Here is a 13,338-nt window from a genome sequence, read left to right as displayed (position 1 = left end):
GTTAAAATGATTTGTTTTCCTCTAAACTCCAATGGCCCACTTCAGAAACTTTGTTCTTGTACTTTTGCATTTATTTATAAAGCTGGGTCTCTTCTACCTCAGACTAGCCTCCAACTCTTAATATAGCCAAGGATGACCTTGAACATCTGTGTCTTCCTCTCTAGTGATGGTGTGTAGGCATGCACTACCATGCCTGGTTTATGCAATACTGTGGACTGAACACAGAACTCTTGTGTGCTAGGTAAACATTCTATAAACACCCTTAGCCCTTACCTCTGGGCCCTCTGTTCTGTGAGTTCAAAGTCCCCTCTGACACACCATTCTCCCATGCATTCCTCACTAACGCATTATTCTAAAATTTATGTTCGTTTTATTTTCTTCTGAGAAAGGTCTTTGCAAGTCGAAATTCTTTATTCTCAGTTTCTGGAGTAGATTAATTTTTTTTTCTCTATTGACAAGTATTCAGGGCTTCTGCATAGGAAAGACAAGATCCACACAAAGACATGCTCAACGTTTCCCCTTCTTGGGTGTCAAAGAAATTTGAAAACCAGACACAGTGAGATATCTCAGGAGGTAAATACTTCCTTTCAACAACCTGAGTTCAACCCCCAGTACCTGCGTGATAAAAGTTAAAAAAAAAAAACAATTCTTCTAAACTCCATGTGTGTACTGTGACTTATCACACACATACACACATATACACACAAAGAAAATATAAATCTTCACATCTGTTCCTTTATTGATCTCCGAAGTGTTGTAGATGAGAAAGGTTCTTTGCACACTTCAAAACTAGGTTGTGATCTTTGCTTGGCGTGAACTTGGGTTCATCATTATGGGTAGATAGATAATTGTTGTACTGTACAGGGAGTGGGAAAGATTGTCAAAGTCAACAGAGCCACATAATGAATCACTAACAAGAAGTATTCCATGACCTCTATCATGGTTTCTCTGGGGTGACTCCTGACTCCTCCCAAGATGCACAAGGACCAAGTACTCTAACATGATGACCCATGCTATTGGCTTCTGTATTGGAGGGACTCTGTCTGCGGGGTAAATCCTGTGCATCTCTATGGTAAATGTGTTGTGGGGGTTGGGGGAAAGGATCCTTTACAGAACTTACAACAAATGATTCCTTGAACAGCAGGATAGAAATTTGAAGAAAGAAACCCCCATGATGGGTAAAAAGGAGATGGGGTTGAAGGAAAGTTACTAACACAGCAGGAACCTGTGCCCTGAATAGAATAATATTTCCCACGTCCTGGAAATCTTTGTTGTGAAATGGTGCTGTGTGAACTCAAAACATCAGAACAAATTCAGTTTAGCATCTGAGATGGCATAGACAGCTTCTACCTGCACAGGGACGTCTATGAGAAATGAAGAGCTCAGGGCTTTGGAAAATAAATTCCTGTGGACAAGTCCAGGCCTTAAGGTCAGGCAAAGGAGTGCTAGGCCAGGTGAGCAGGCTGTGTACTCTACAATTCCAGAAAGGATTATTTAGTCACAGCCTTTTTATCATGGTAACTTTCTTGCAAGTTGTAGCAAAGTATCCTGTAAAAGATGTATCTTTATTTTCTAATTCATAGTTTAAGTCATCATTTGCAAGGGTGATGGGGCTGTAAATAGAAACTCAAATGCCTGATATTTGATGATTATATATAATCATCAAATATATATATGTGTGTATATACATATATGTGTATATATAACATATATATATACATATATATATACATATATATATATACATGTTTTCAGGACCAAGAGATATTGTTAGACAGGACAAGTGCCATTTGCTAGAATGTCTTAGAGATGCTCCTTTGGCTAAACAGATGTTGGTCATGGATAATTTTCACTTTTTATATTTATGTAAAAATTATGTACTGTCTTTGTGATAGTTAGCTTTAATTTTTAACCTGAGACAACCCAGTATTACCTAGGATCTTAATAAGAGACTGTCAACACTGGGTTGGCCATGTTTATGGGAGATTGTCTTGCTTAAGTTTATAGATCTAGGGATACTTAACCCACTGTGGGTGGCACCATTCTCTAGGCAGGATATACTGAACTGTGTAAGAGTGGAGAATTCCAGATGAGCACAAGTAAGCAAGTGAGGAAGTGTGCACTCATCGTTCTCTACCTGTGACTGGGGTTGTGATATTTGAAGTCTATGCCTTGACTTCCCCATAAAGATTGCCTATTACCCAGAATTGTGAGCTGGAATAAATCCTTTTCTCTATATTTTTATCCAGTTGTTTTATCACAACAGAGATGAAACAAGAATAGTCTTAATAATAAAAACAAAGCTAATTGGATTCAGCGTGTTTTTATTTTAAAAAGAGAGAGAGAGAGAGAGTTGAGTAGAGTGTGTTGGGAACATCACAGGGATACAGAGGTAGAATATGATCATATTTCATCAAATACACAAAAAAGATTCACAAAGAATAGCTTTTTAAATAAAATAAATAAGATGCAGAAACTGGAAAAGTTATTTCTCCTGTTGAAGTTAGTAAAGATCCTGATAAAAGGAGCCCAATGAAGGAGTTTTTTTTGACTCACATTCCTTGGGTACAGTCCATCACAGCAGGAAAGCCACCACAGCAAACTCGTGAAGCATCTGGCCACATTGCACCTACAGGAATATGAGAGCAATGCATGCTGATGCTCCACTTACATTCTGCACTCTCCCAGGACAGGATCCCAGCCTAGGGAATGGTGCCGCCCACAATCAGGGTGGGTTTTCCCACCTCAATTAACATAATTGGAGAAATCCCTTACGGGTACACCCAGAGGCTAAATTAATCTAGCTAATCCCTCACAGATGTGCCCAGGGGTGTGTCTTCTAGAGGTTTCCAGCCACCATGCTGTCCATAAACTCTTCTGTCCTCATCTTGTATACTGTTAAAGAAGTTAGGCACAACATATTGTGGGTAAGCATAGCTTTGCAGGACTACACTTATAGGATTATGGGAATTTTTAGAGACCTGCTGGTATTTCATCAGAATTCTCCAAACCCGGGGCACCTTTGCTCTGACTTGCCTCTGTAGATCCAAATTCCAGCTTCTCAACCTAAATAACTGAAACAGCTTCTCCTTGTCTGTGGGCATCAAAGAGATATGACTTTGTGCCTGTCCCCAATGCCACTGATGGATATTCAAAGCCCCACACTGTGCCTTTGCAGGTTTGTGCTGGAGGCGTGCTACAGATTAAATGGAAGTTGTCTAATGAGGATGGTGAATGGTGTTGCAAACCCCTGTTGTCTATGAATCTGGCTTAGGTGAAGTACAAAAGCGAATCTCTCAATGTGTCAACCCCTGCTCCGGTTTCCCATTAGTACCTGACCCAGGTGGTTCAGGTAAGTGAGAATGCTTCACCGTACATACTTCTAGCAGTGAAAACTTTATGCTGAAATTTGCCATTGGTTCTCTGGGCCCTTCTAGAATCCACCTCGAGACAGAGAGGGATAATGGAAACAAATCACTTGAAGCCCAGCTTCAGAACTGTGATTAGGGACAGTTGTGAGCAGCTGTGACTTTTTAAATGTGTGACTCTGAGGCACATTAGGAGTCTGGGATGGTTTGCCAAATTTGTGAGGGCCTTTTAAGTGGTTTTTTTTTTTTCCTAAAGAGCCAGTTGTTCTGAGCCTTTGCCTTTTGAACAAGGCTCCAAAATTTAATGAGGAAGCTAGGAAGTGTTTGATGCAGTGAGGTCTTCCTCGTATTCAGAAGATGCTTTTGTTCTGGTGTGGTCACATACACGAACTCTCATCTTTACAATTTACAACACAGGAGCTGATTAAAAAGCCTTTCGCCATTAAGAAGCTAGAGGATGGACTGGTGATATGGCTCAACAGATAAAGGTCAAGCCTGATGGCCTGGGTTCGAATCCTAGGTCCTACAAGATGGAGGATAGAATTGCTTGCCTCAAGCTGTCCTCTGAACTCCACGAATAGTGCAGCACACATTCGGATACACGGAGGCGGGGGCAGGAGCAACTAAAGTAATCAAACATTTTTAGGCAGGTGGAGGGTTAATAGAGATCCTACAGAGGTGTCAGCAGAATTTGGGCCAATCTGGGTAATGGGGAGGAGCCCCTTAAAGAAGGGTTCCTGATCCCAGGGTTGCCGCCCTCCCCAACAGATTGCAACTGCTAAGCCATGCAGGACCAATCAGGGAGGAGAGGGAGTGTCTTAGTTAGGCTTTCCATTGCCGTGATGAAACACTGTGACTAAAGGCAGCTTGGGGAGGAAAGGGTTTATTTCACTCACAGATCCATAGAACTATGAGGGCAGGAGCTCAAGCAGGGCAGGAACCTGGAGACAGGAGCTGATGCAGAGGCCATGGAGGAGTGCTGCTTACTGGCTTGCTCCCTATGGCTTGCTCAGCTTGCTTTCCTATGAACCCAGAACCATCAAACGAAAGGTGGCCACACCCACAATGAGCTGGACCCTCCCTCACCAATTACCAATTAAGAAAATAACTTACAGGCTTGATTAAGGCCCCATTTTTATGGAAGCATTTTCTTCATTGAGATTCCCACATTTCAAAGGACTTAATCTTCTGCCAAGTTGACCAAAAAAACTAGCTAGTACAGGGATTCTACATGGGGCAGGCCCCCAGGAACCATATAAAGTGCCCTCCAGAGTCCCTGGATAGAATCTCATCCATGGGGTCCCTCTCATGCCTTTGATGGGAGCTGTTTATCTGTTCTAATGGAGTTTGTTAGTTTTTGTTCTTTTTCTTTGTATCTGTTGCTTTCACTCTCCTAGCTGCCCTGAGGATCTGTGTTCACCACCCTAAGGTCAGCCAAAAGTCAGATCTATAACTGTTACTATCAGTACTTTTAAGTCCCCTGCCTTAGCAGTCACTCTTAGCTGCCCCATCTCTCTTCAGTGCTTTCCATTTTCCCGTCTGTGAGCATCTTCTTTCCAGTACCAACAATTCTTTGTTACTCTCACAAAGTCTGTAGTCCCCCTAAGCAACCACCCCTAACCCAAGACCCCCCTCCCCCAGGAAGTCAGATGCCCTGAGTAGCTGAAAAGGGATACCCAGCTTCAGCCTGTTATCCAGCTGCAGCTTCTTTCCCTGGTGAGGGTCTTGAAAGCAAGCCACGCCCCTTCTGGGAATGGACCTTACCAAAGATCAAAGCCCTAAACAGGGATAATCTTACAGACAGAGCAAGGAGCACATTCACATCATATACCAGAGAAGTCTACAGTTCTCCCCACTTGTCTGGGAATGCCCTTGGGGCTTTTAAACACCTGCATTGGCTTGAAGTAACAAGAAAACACAATATCTGGCCTCTTTACGTGACGTCAGCTGACCTTGGCTCTGTTTTCTCATAGCAGACTCCCTCCATAGACTCTTAATCACAAGGACCTCAGAGAGTGAACACTGCTTCCAAGGACAACAGAAGCCTTTCTTTCAGACCACATCCTGTTGTTAGGTCTAACAAACTCTGCCTGAAGGTGAGTCTGACTCGCTCTCTGGATCTAGATCTAGTGAACTTTCGAGCCTAACTGCAATGGCTGGGGCTTAACCCTGTGGACAGAAATCAAACGCAAATCAGCCTTCCTCATACTACAACCCTTTATTTAATACACTGCCTCATGTTGTGGTGACCCCCAGGCATCAAATTAATTTTGCTACTTCATATCTCTAATTTTGCTACTGTTATGAATTGTAATTTAAATATCTGAGTTTTCTGATGGTCTTGGGCAATCCCCAAAAGGGGTCTTGACCCACAGTTTGAGAACCACTGCTCTAAGTCCAGAGTGAAGGGATTCTAGCCCTGGAGTACGTAACTCTGGCAAGCTTTGCTCTTTTCCCCAGATTCCCTCTGCCTTATTTAAAAAAAAAAAGTTATATTCCTAAAGCTAGCCAGCCCCCAAGATACATTTCCTTACTTGACCATTTCCTCTTCCTGAGGCTTACTACCAAGGTCCAGCTATAAAAGTACTAGTGTTCCGCAATTCAAGCCCCCACATAATTAACATGCGCAGTTGAAATTAAACATGTCAGCCTAACACGAGGTTTACCCTTTTACCTTTATAAACCTCCGTTTTTTCCTCTGGGCTCTGTCTGACTCTTCCTTATCCAGAGGCAGTCCTTGGTCTCATTCCCCTACAGGACAAATAGCCCCTCTCCCTCCCTGTTCTCTTCCCCTTCTTCTCTATGTCCTTTCTCTGTCTCCTTACTCCCTGCTCTCTGCCCCTTTAGAGCAAATAAGTCTCCTTTGTACTGAGAACTTGGTCTTGGGGGGTCCTAAGCCTTTAACATCCTTTCACAGAGCATCCATGCAGAGGCCTGGGTTAGGGAACTGCCATTTTCTGTTTCTTCTACCCCATGTCATGAGCGAATGGTGCTGTCTCCATTCTCAGGGCCACCAAGTAAAGGATAATCCATCCACAGGCACAGAACATACAGGAATGTATAAGCGTATAAGTAACAAAAGACACAGTGTGGCCAAATCAGGGAAAGGGAGCTGTCTTAATCTCAACAGAGCATAAACAATTGTGAAGGCCCCTGAGCTAACAGAAGGGGACCCCAGAATAGACAGCAGGGAAGATAAGGAGGCTATAAAAGACAAACAAGTATGGAGAATGCTAGCTAACACAGAGTGGTCCACTGGGACAAGGGGTGGGGGGGGGACCTTTATAACTTTGGAAGATTGTTATAACCATTCTAGAAAGGCTACTGGAGACACAGGTAAAAGCGTGCACACAGGAAAAAAAAACCCTGAAGACAAGGAGGGATGCGGTTTGTGCAACAGAAATAAAAATTATAAAATCCTGGAAGAAAGAGGTCAGGACAGGGCCTTTGAGGAATTACACGGTCTGAGGGATGGCAGGTGGGAAGACTGGGTGAGGACACAAGTCATAATAGGATTCTAGACTCCCCGGGAGTTCTTAGCCCTCTGGCAAGATCTGACATTGCAGCCTGGAGTCCTGTAGCCGGGGAAGTGAATTAGAGACAAGTCATCGCACACTGGAGGTAGGTGTCCAGGTCAGGATCCTGGAGTCTCAAAGGTTGATAAAAGTTGTAGGGAAAGAGAGATGGAATGGTTTCAGTATAAATAGAAGAGATCACATTGTTCCCAGTAATTGAGCCCAGAGAGAGAGGGAGAGAGAGAGAGAGAGAGAGAGAGAGAGAGAGAGAGAGAGAGAGACTGGTTTCTTACTCAGCTTACAAATCATACAATGTGACATTGACTTCTTTCCCTTCCACAGCACCGGAATACTTTTGTTTGCACATATTCCATTTTGGTGGCTGTGGGGATGAAAATCAGTCAGTCAGGCTGGAGAGAAGGTTCAGGGGTTAAGAGCACTCTCAGCTCTTCCTGAGGACCCAGGTTCAATTCCCAGCACCACAAAGTGACTCACAATCAGCTATAACTCCAGTTTCAAGGGATCTAATTCCCTGTTCTGAATTTCAGGAGCACTGTGCACAAGTGATGTGTGTGTGTGTGTGTGTGTGTGTATGTATATATATATGTATATATATGAAACATTCATACACGTTAAATAAAGAAATAAAATTCTAAAAAGAAAGCAAAACAATCAAAATCAATACCCCCAAAATTAATGAAAATTCATTGATTTTTTTAAAGATATTTTTGTTTTATTTGTATGAATATTCTGCCTGAATAGATAGATGATAGTTAGATAGTTATTAGATAAAGGTATATAGATTTTTAAAGGTCATGGGAGGTCTGGGGAGATGCTTCAGAGATTAGAAGGTTTGACTTATGCCACAAGCATAAAGACCAGAATTCAAATCTCCATAAATCAATGTCAGTGCCTGGTGGTTCAGTGGCCCATCTGTAATTCCAGTCCAGGTAGGAGGTGACAGAGAGCCCTCCAGAGCAAACCAGCTAGCAAGACGGGCTACATCAAGCTCTGGGATTGATTGAGAGACCCTGCTTCAGTGAGTGACGTAGAAGAGTAATAAAGGATCAGTCCTGATGTCAAGATCTGCTCTCTGCATGCACACAACACAAGCATGCACTCCTGCATGCACATGTGAGCACATATACACACATGCATGCACAAGTGCACACACATACACACACGTGCATGCATGAATGCACATACATGCAAGCATACACACACACAAACACACACACAGACAGACACACATATCACATACACATACAAATATGCACTCCTGCATGCATGTGTGAGCACACAAACATGCACAAATATACACACACGCAGGCATGCATGAATGCACATACATGCAAGCATACATGCACACAAACATACACACACCACACACACAAACACACACACAGATAGACACACATACCACACACACATATAAACATGCACTCCTGCATGCACATGTGAGCACATACACAGGAGCATGCACAAATATACACACATGCAAGCACACACATGCACACACAGGCATGCATGTATGCACATACATGCAAACACACACACACACACACACACACACACACACACACATCTCAACAATGGAAAATAAACAAACACCCCTGGCGAGCATTACCAGCCCGAAGCCTCATATGCTGAAGACGTGTGTGGCCACTCCCCAGCAATTTTACCCGTTAACATCACATCAGCGTGAGATGCAACAGATCTGCATTTCTGAATTATCCCATGGCCTTCAGACTCCAGGAAAATTCCATTACTGAGCCATCCCAGAAGAATGTCAATTACAGAAGTGCCAAAGTCTTCCCTGAATTTCGTCCTCCTTCTGAATCCATCCCTAATTACTAGGTTTACGTTTCCAGGTGTGAGTTCCTACTGCCATCCTTGCAGAGAGAGACACCCCATGCCTTGGGAGGCAGTGATGGGATGGGGAGACACTGAGGCTCTGCGAGGTTAGTAGACTCCCAGCCAATGGGTGTGCATCCTGCGACCTTACGCTGTGTCATTCGCCACTTTTCCTACCATCTCAGGTGCAATCTTTAACCTTACCTCATCTTCTTTCTCGGGCAGCCTTATGCTTCTTACTCCACCAACAAAACCAATTTCCCTGATGCATGGACCTGCCCTCTCTATCCTCTGCTTGTGTCTTTACTTTTGACTGCAGGAGATATGTCACCTGCAGTTCAACCTCCCATACTCTCCTCCCCAGTGACTCTGCCACATCCTGCCTCCACTCCTAGTCCACCAGGTAACCTGGGAGGGGGGGGGCGGGGAGCATCCTCAGGCAGACTGTTGTAGTAAACAGCCACATACCTCTTGGTGGGGAGTCTGATCTTGTCACTCTCTGCTTTCCTTTCTGTCTAAGATGGGATTTCCCCAGTTACAGTAAACCTGGCTGTTGAGTTCATTCACGAACTTGCATCAGGACCCAACAGATATTGAGGAGATGACTCGTGTGAGTGAGAGTTCTCTCCCTGTTTTCATGGAAGAGGGACCTAAGACCCAGAGAAATTCAGGCACACTGTGATTTCATGACTGAGCCAAGGACATAAGTCTGAGTGTGATCTCTGGAGCCCATTCCTTGGACAGAGCAACCAGCCATCTGGAGTGGTTCAGGACTTGGCAAACCTTTAGTAGCAAACCCACAGCAGAAGTGCTGTGTGTGTGTGTGTGTGTGTGTGTGTGTGTGTGTGTGTGTGTGTGTGTGTGTGTGTGTGTTGTATGCTTATGTGTGTACCGGTGTCTATGTGGATGCACGTACATGACGTCACGTGTTCTTTCCTTCAACTAAATTATTTGTTCATTTGTTTATATACAAAGAAAGTTGTTTACTGGAAGGTAAGCTGTTATAAATCACAGCAGAGATAAGAATCCGAGACAGGGAGCCCGTGGTCAGGCAGTATCCTTAGAGCCATTTTCAGAAGCCTTGGGGATTCTCAGTAAATAAGAGCCAACCAATCCCAACACTTGCACACCAAGGAAATCTTGACAAAAGTAAAACTTCCTTGTGGACTTACAGACACCTGTATCCTTTTCCAATGAAGGTCCTTCCTAACCTCACGATTAATCTTTTTTGTAAAAAGAAAACATCCGATTCTTATTGGTTTCTTCCTATTGCTACATTGCATATAAAAATAAGGATCAGGAACCAGATCAATGACTTGTGGTTAAGAGCACTGGCTGTTCTTGCCCAGGACTGGGGTTTAATTCACAGTACCTATACGGTGGCTCACAAGTGTGCGCAATTCCTGTACCAACTAATCTGTCATCCCCTTGTGAATGCCATGGGTGCATACCAATGGTACACAGACATACATGCAGGCAAAACAATCACACATAAAAATAAATACAACTCTGGGGTTGGGGATTTGGCTCAGTGGTAGAGCGCTTGCCTAGGAAGCGCAAGGCCCTGGGTTCGGTCCCCAGCTCCGAAAAAAAAAAAAAAAAAGAACCAAAAAAATAAATAAATAAATAAATACAACTCTTTTTTTTTTCGGAGCTGGGGACCGAACCCAGGGCCTTGCACTTGCTAGGCAAGCGCTCTACCACTGAGCTAAATCCCCAACCCTTGCTTTTTTTTTTTTTTAAAGGAATACAATAGTTGCATCTTCTGCACGTTCTTACGAACGTACCTTGATATGTTTGCTTCTGAGCTTTTAGTTTCAAAATTAGTAGCTCTACTCTAATTGTACGTTAGAGGAAATATAATTAGCCCATCAAACGCCTCCTTTCATGGATATTTTAGCTTAGGACAAACTGGGAGTAAATAAGCAAAGGACACCAATAAAGCGCAAGAAATCATAGAGCAGTTGGTATCTGTGAAGGTCCATGCTGGGAAGAAGGTGCCACGTGAAAGCTGTCAAGTCTCAGGGACTGGGTCCCAACCCAATGACACACTTTAATAAAACAGATCATTTTGCCAAAGTTCTTGCGCTGAAAAATCCTGCAAAAGGAAGGGAAGCTGTGCATGAAATTATCTGTGTTTCCAAAATTCTAAGTGTAATTCGTCTTATACTTAGGGGCCATGGGGCTATGGAGATGGCTCAGTCAATAAAGTGCTTTACTGCATGAATATGAAGACTTGAGCTTTGAACCCTAGAACCCATGGGAAAGTAGGGGAAATGTTCCACTTATATAATCCTGGTGCCAGAAGCTTGAAGACAGGAGGATCCTGAGGTCTGATACCCAGCTAGTGTCATCAGCTCAGTGAGGCTTTGAGGTGAGTGAGAGAAAGGCACCCAAAATGGACCTCTGGCCTCGACCCATCTCACACATATATACAGCAGTGCGGTAGTCTATGGGACAAGCATCACATTACAAAAATGGCATTTGAAAGGCTGTAGAAATGACTCTGGTTAAGAGCACTGGCTGCTCTTCTAGAGGACCCAGGTTTGATTCTCAGCACCCACACAGTAGCTCGCCATCTCTAACTCCAGTTTTGGGAAACCTGAAGCCCTCTTCTGGCTTTTGTGGGCACTGAACATACATGGAGCACATACAATATGCAGGCAAAACACTCATACAGTACATTTTTTAAAACCTATATGCTATTTTGATCCACTAATTATATATTAACATGTAAAATCCAAAGAGTCTATTCAGTGGCCAATCAGTCACACACATTCATTCATTCATTCATTCATTCATTCAAGTGTGCATTACCCACTTACTACCTACTTATTTCCTGGATGATATTTTCCAGTTTGGCTGGAAATTACCAGTCTCAAAAACCCTTTAAAATAAAGGCTTTCTGTCTGAAGAATGGACAGAAAATAGCCAGAGAGGACATCAGTCTCGTAAAAACAAGTTCAAAGGCTTACAGCATCATTGCTCTCTTTGATGATGGCCAAGGAAGGGAGGAAACTGCAGGTGCAGAGCATGACCTGAAAGACAGTCCTCAGGAAAATGGGGACCCCAGTAATCTGATTGCAAGAAGCCGGATCATTTCAACAACATGAATGAAGCTGGAGCAGATTCTCCCCTGAAGCCCCTGGGTGAGAGGCCACCAGGTAGATACTGAAAGACCCCAGCTTAGCAGCAGTAACGCCATTTTGCAAGGCTGTACTTAAGATGACTGGTTCAGGGAAAGGTTAGAACACTGAGTACACAGCAGCTGCCAAGCAGGATGTGTTTGGTTGAAGGCCTGGCAACAGGACGACTTCGGTTGAGCACCTGACAATGAAAAAAAGCCCCGGGAGAGGTCCCACACCCTGGTGGGGGGCCGAGTCAGTCGTTATGTTCCAAGAAGGTAGCTAAGAAACTTGCCCCCGGGCTGAACCCTTGGGGGGCCGAGTCAGCCGTTATGTTTCAGGAAGGTAGCTAGGAAACTTGCCCCCGGGCTAAACCCTTGCCATATTAGAATCCACCAATTATATCCCTGTAACCATGCATCTGCTTCTGTATGCTTGCTTCTGCTCCCCAAAATCCTATAAAAGCCCATCCTTGGTTCTGTGGGGCGCGCCAGTCCCCCGAGTGACTGAAGCGCCCGCAGGTGCCTGTGCCTGTGTATCCCGACAATAAACCAAATCCTCTTGCTGATTGCATCCTGTGGTGTTTCGGTCTGGTCTTTGGAGTTAGAGGGTCTCCATCCCGAGGGAAAGTTCTCCCTGAGAGCTTTTCAGATACCTTGTTAGCAGTCTGGGGAGAGCTTAGACAAAACGCAGTCAAGCTAGACTGAAGAATGTCCTTCTGGTCTGCAGAGCTCTGGGGCGAGCCACTGTGTATGTGGCTTTTTTTTTTTAAATCCCATCTTCTCTTAGCCTGTTCTATATCCCTCCTGCTTGGATCTAAACCTTTTACCTCTCTCCCCGTGTGAATCCAGGTCACTGGGCTTCTATCTCTCTCTTCTGTTCCCTTCCACGGGTCCAGTGGTTCACACAGCTGTGTGACCGTTCTATTCCTATCAAAACCAACCTGCGGGCCCTCATCCTGGGCCAGTATGTTCATGAACTCTGTCTGTATGGGCTGTGATTATGAGCACACTGGAAAGATATTCTTTCTTACTCCATTTCAGTCAGGGACTACACACACAGTCACAACTCCTAAACCAGATTCTTGGCGGTCAGAAAGAACTCAAGCCTACAAAACCCACAGCGTGCACGCCGCTACTGCATGTTTAGCTTTAACCCTTTCAACGTGGATATTACGTCTTTTCCGGTCTGACCCTGAGCAGATCAGAGGCTGCAACCGTCATATCTGTACAGTCCACGTGGTCAGCACTCATTTATTTGTTAATTGACCCTCTTGTCCATATGACCATGTATTTACAAAGGTCAGCTCTGCAGTAGTCTCATCAATGAGCTAGATAACTTCCAAGTGTGAATTTTCAAAAGTATCAGTGAAAAGGAGACAAATGTGTCCTTTATTTTGGGGCCATGATGATGTGAATTAGAAATGTTCCCCTCTGGCTCAAGTGTTTGCTCTCCCAGACAGTGTCAACATATACT

General features: G+C 44.0%; 1 long non-coding RNA gene across 2 annotated transcripts in view; it reads right to left on the bottom strand.

Annotated features, from left to right (window-relative positions):
* Window positions 1-2,307: 2,307 nt before the first annotated feature.
* LOC120095947 (uncharacterized) overlaps window positions 2,308-13,338 on the bottom strand; it is a 34,144-nt gene continuing 23,113 nt past the window's right edge. For both annotated transcript variants that reach the window (XR_015634321.1, XR_015634322.1), the window contains exon 3: window positions 2,308-2,629. This is a non-coding gene — a long non-coding RNA (uncharacterized LOC120095947). The remainder of the gene's footprint in view (window positions 2,630-13,338) is intronic.

The sequence above is a fragment of the Rattus norvegicus genome, chromosome 12 (assembly GCF_021556685.1).
Source record: "Rattus norvegicus strain SHRSP/BbbUtx chromosome 12, alternate assembly SHRSP_T2T, whole genome shotgun sequence".
Lineage (NCBI taxonomy): Eukaryota > Metazoa > Chordata > Mammalia > Rodentia > Muridae > Rattus > Rattus norvegicus.
This window is presented reverse-complemented; position numbering and strand designations above follow the sequence as displayed.